The sequence below is a fragment of the Schistocerca piceifrons genome, unplaced genomic scaffold, assembly GCF_021461385.2.
Source record: "Schistocerca piceifrons isolate TAMUIC-IGC-003096 unplaced genomic scaffold, iqSchPice1.1 HiC_scaffold_278, whole genome shotgun sequence".
Lineage (NCBI taxonomy): Eukaryota > Metazoa > Arthropoda > Insecta > Orthoptera > Acrididae > Schistocerca > Schistocerca piceifrons.
Window position 1 is genome coordinate 17501 of NW_025728491.1, and position 5000 is coordinate 22500.

At 52.4% G+C, this 5000-nt stretch overlaps 1 pseudogene; it reads right to left on the minus strand.

Annotated features, from left to right (window-relative positions):
* Positions 1 to 1725, minus strand: part of LOC124744167 — a 2162-nt pseudogene extending 437 nt beyond the window's left edge.
* Positions 1726 to 5000: the final 3275 nt, after the last annotated feature.

Here is a 5000-nt window from a genome sequence, read left to right on the forward strand (position 1 = left end):
TGACAGCACGAAGGATGTCACGCGACTAGTTAGCAGGCTAGAGTCTCGTTCGTTATCGGAATTAACCAGACAAATCGCTCCACCAACTAAGAACGGCCATGCACCACCACCCACCGAATCAAGAAAGAGCTATCAATCTGTCAATCCTTCCGGTGTCCGGGCCTGGTGAGGTTTCCCGTGTTGAGTCAAATTAAGCCGCAGGCTCCACTCCTGGTGGTGCCCTTCCGTCAATTCCTTTAAGTTTCAGCTTTGCAACCATACTTCCCCCGGAACCCAAAAGCTTTGGTTTCCCGGAGGCTGCCCGCCGAGTCATCGGAGGAACTGCGGCGGATCGCTGGCTGGCATCGTTTATGGTTAGAACTAGGGCGGTATCTGATCGCCTTCGAACCTCTAACTTTCGTTCTTGATTAATGAAAACATACTTGGCAAATGCTTTCGCTTCTGTTCGTCTTGCGACGATCCAAGAATTTCACCTCTAACGTCGCAATACGAATGCCCCCGCCTGTCCCTATTAATCATTACCTCGGGTTCCGAAAACCAACAAAATAGAACCGAGGTCCTATTCCATTATTCCATGCACACAGTATTCAGGCGGGCTTGCCTGCTTTAAGCACTCTAATTTGTTCAAAGTAAACGTGCCGGCCCACCGAGACACTCAATAAAGAGCACCCTGGTAGGATTTCAACGGGGTCCGCCTCGGGACGCACGAGCACGCACGAGGCGGTCGCACGCCTTCAGCTCGCCCCACCGGCAGGACGTCCCACGATACATGCCAGTTAAACACCGACGGGCGGTGAACCAACAGCGTGGGACACAAATCCAACTACGAGCTTTTTAACCGCAACAACTTTAATATACGCTATTGGAGCTGGAATTACCGCGGCTGCTGGCACCAGACTTGCCCTCCAATAGATACTCGTTAAAGGATTTAAAGTGTACTCATTCCGATTACGGGGCCTCGGATGAGTCCCGTATCGTTATTTTTCGTCACTACCTCCCCGTGCCGGGAGTGGGTAATTTGCGCGCCTGCTGCCTTCCTTGGATGTGGTAGCCGTTTCTCAGGCTCCCTCTCCGGAATCGAACCCTGATTCCCCGTTACCCGTTACAACCATGGTAGGCGCAGAACCTACCATCGACAGTTGATAAGGCAGACATTTGAAAGATGCGTCGCCGGTACGAGGACCGTGCGATCAGCCCAAAGTTATTCAGAGTCACCAAGGCAAACGGACCGGACGAGCCGACCGATTGGTTTTGATCTAATAAAAGCGTCCCTTCCATCTCTGGTCGGGACTCTGTTTTTTTTTTTTTTTTTTTTTTTTTTTTTTTTTTTTAAAAAAAAAAAAAAATCTTTATTCTCAATATTCTTATATCATACAAACAACCCACCACCTTATACAATTAGTGGGTCCTATTTGATACATTTGTATTTTATATTAGTACTACAGCTAACACAATTTGTTACTTTTCTGTTGCTCACACTATGGGCACTTCTGTCTATTTTCCTACATTGTTATATTCTACTTATGCTAAGCTACTTCTACCTGCAGCGTTGCATGTATTAGCTCTAGAATTACCACAGTTATCCAAGTAACGTGGGTACGATCTAAGGAACCATAACTGATTTAATGAGCCATTCGCGGTTTCACCTTAATGCGGCTTGTACTGAGACATGCATGGCTTAATCTTTGAGACAAGCATATGACTACTGGCAGGATCAACCAGGGAGCTGCGTCAACTAGAGCTGAGCAGCCGGCCGCCCGGGAGTGTGTCCCGGGGGCCCGCGCGAACACGCAAGCGTCCGCTCAATCATTCTGCAAACAGGAGGAGGCTGAGCTCCCCTGCACAATACACCTCGAAACCCTCTCAGGTCCCGGCGGCGCGCAGCGCCGTCCCAAGTACTTGGTCGGGTTCGAGAGAGGCGCAATCGCCCGGAGTTAGGCGAGTAGACGCTTTCGGTGCGACCACCCGTGCTCCCAACTGAGCTTGCCGCTGCCGACAGAGGCCCGGGAGCGTGCTGTCGTGGCATTGCCGGCGGGAGACAACACGCGCCACCTACGGTGACCGGCAGCTCCAACGCCAGCGCCACAGAAGGACAAAAGCCCCACTTGGGTGCCGAAGCGAACTCTCCCAGCACAGCGCACGCGCCAACACATCCGCACAGCTGCGATACAAACCACCAGCGAGAACCGCTGGGGCGACCGAGCAGCAGACGGCGTCGCGGCGCCGAGCGCCGGGCGGCGGCGCATCCTCAACGCACACAGTCCTCAATCGGACCAGCACACTGAAGATGTCCACCGCGCTTCGCACCGGGCCCGCGAGGACCTACTTTGGCCGCACGGCGCCGCGCGCAGGGTGCGCCGGCGCGCAGCTGCGACGCCTGCCGCGTCCGTCGGCCGGCGCGCCTGCCACTGGCCGCCCCCACCAGCCGGCTGTAGCGCGTGCGCCCACGCACCGCGCGGCCAGCACGCCGGGAGGCGCCCCCTCACCGGCCGGGGACGGTCCCACCCAGCCACCGCCGCGTATCGCTTCACACCCAGATGCCGTTCAGTTTCGTCGGCATGGTGGGTATCGCTGGAACAACCGGTTAGTACCTCAACCTATCGTCGCCATCACCGATTCACCCCTAGCGAGAACAACCGCACCACAACAGGTTACCATTTGTTCATTTGCGTAACTTCACCAGAAAACGCAGGCGTCCATCGCCATTTGCAACTTCAACGATTATTGCATGCCTGTGTCAGGTGTCACGCCACACTACGTCTGCCCACATACACGCAACAAAATGTGCACGCCTAGACAATACGTGGAAGGTGGCCCCCGTACGTATGCGATGTCCATTGCTCGAACGACTGTCAACCGGCCTCTGTAGCATGTCGCAGATATGGAACGCGGTGCACCATGCCATCACGGTGTGTGAGGAGAGACGACTAGGTCCGAATACATCAACAGACAGCTCATGCTGATCGCCATCCACGGCGTCCGTTCCTCCCACACGTCTCTATGGCGTACCACACTGCAATCCAGCTCTCATAGGGAGACGACACGTAGCTGCGTGCACAATATTTGCACTGTATGGTCCGCCGTTTTTGGGCGCAGTCGTTGTGCGGTCACACATGTGCCACGATGTATCATTCAGTACATAAGGACGAATGTGCAGTACAGATTGTGGTTCACGCGTACGACATCAGCGGACAGTTGACACAGGCCGCACCACAACGTAGCCTGAGTACGTCGCATGCGAAGGGCATTGAACATGCAAACTTCTCACCAACCAGCTTGCGAAGGCAGGGGGCAAGGTGGGGACGTGGGGAGGGGCGGCATGTACGTCCTGCTGCCATCCACATTACAGTGTACAGCAGGAGCATGTGGAAAGTGAGCAAGACTTGCAAGGTGTTTAACATGAAGCGATACACAGGGGTGCGGGCAGTGCGAGTAGCGAACTATATTGCGAGGGTTGCGGGTGGGCAACACTACAGTAATTGAACGAGTCGTATAACAATTACAGAGCAGGTTTAGGCGACAACGTGGGTTACGTTAAGGCGACAACATGGGTTAGGTTAAGGCACAACATGGGTTAGGTTAAGGCACAACATGGGTTAGGTTAAGGCACAACATGGGTTAGGTTAAGGCACAACATGGGTTAGGTTAAGGCACAACATGGGTTAGGTTAAGGCACAACATGGGTTAGGTTAAGGCACAACATGGGTTAGGTTAAGGCACAACATGGGTTAGGTTGAGGCACAACATGGGTTAGGTTAAGGCACAACATGGGTTAGGTTGAGGCACAACATGGGTTAGGTTGAGGCACAACATGGGTTAGGTTGAGGCACAACATGGGTTAGGTTGAGGTACAACATGGGTTAGGTTAAGGTACAACATGGGTTAGGTTAAGGTACAACATGGGTTAGGTTAAGGTACAACATGGGTTAGGTTAAGGTACAACATGGGTTAGGTTAAGGTACAACATAGGTTAGGTTAAGGTACAACATAGGTTAGGTTAAGGTACAACATAGGTTAGGTTAAGGTACAACATAGGTTAGGTTAAGGTACAACATAGGTTAGGTTAAGGTACAACATAGGTTAGGTTAGGTTAGGTTAGGTTACACGTTGTTGTACGGAAAGGTGTAGGGGGGGGGGGGGGCGGGGGCGGCAGGTTCGTTGATAGTGATTATAGTAAGTGAATGCTTGTGACATGATCAGATTTGTCACGTCAGGATGCACCTTTGGCTTATTAGAGGCGGCGCTCCAATTCTATGCTTGTGTGAGACCTGTGTCTTTGACTCATGTCATTGTTTGTGCGCTGTGACAGGAGGTACTATTGTGATGTTGGGTGCACCGTTGTATAGGACATGTGTGGGTGTTGGTGCCTGGTCTGCGCAATGGTGGATGTCGAAAGGCTGGGATATTGTATTTTCCGCACGGACCTCCTGGTCTGGTTGTGATAGTGTGGATTGTGTAATGTGGCGGAGAAGATGCACTGGATGTTGTTCCATGCTGGTGCTTACATATTGTATGTGCGCCTGTTAGAAGCAGAGAGTGGTGCGTGATCAGAGTGTCTGGCTGACGTGTGGTTCCCATTTTGGGCAGACTCTTTCAGCATGTATACGGACAGTTGTGTATATTTGCTGTAGTTTGATGGCTCTGCATTGATTACTAATCAGCGCCGTGTGTACGGGTAATCTGGTTCCAGTCCAAAATGTTCCATCTGTGTACATTAGTGACAAAGACTCCCCCCATGCAGTGGGGCTCGGTCTGTTATAACTCTTCCGCGTAATATATTTGCCCCACGTTTTTGCGACTGCGAGTGCGAGTGCAACGCGCATGGGGACCGACATGCTGATGGCTCGGTATCGGACGCCGTACAGTGAGCAACGCGATCGCGTCTCTCGCTCGTAAGTGGTACAGGTCGCGGCTCATGTATACGGACAGCGGGAATGTCGCATATTGGAAATAACTCTTCATGAAACGCAAGTTATAGGGGTGGATTGCACTTTACGAGT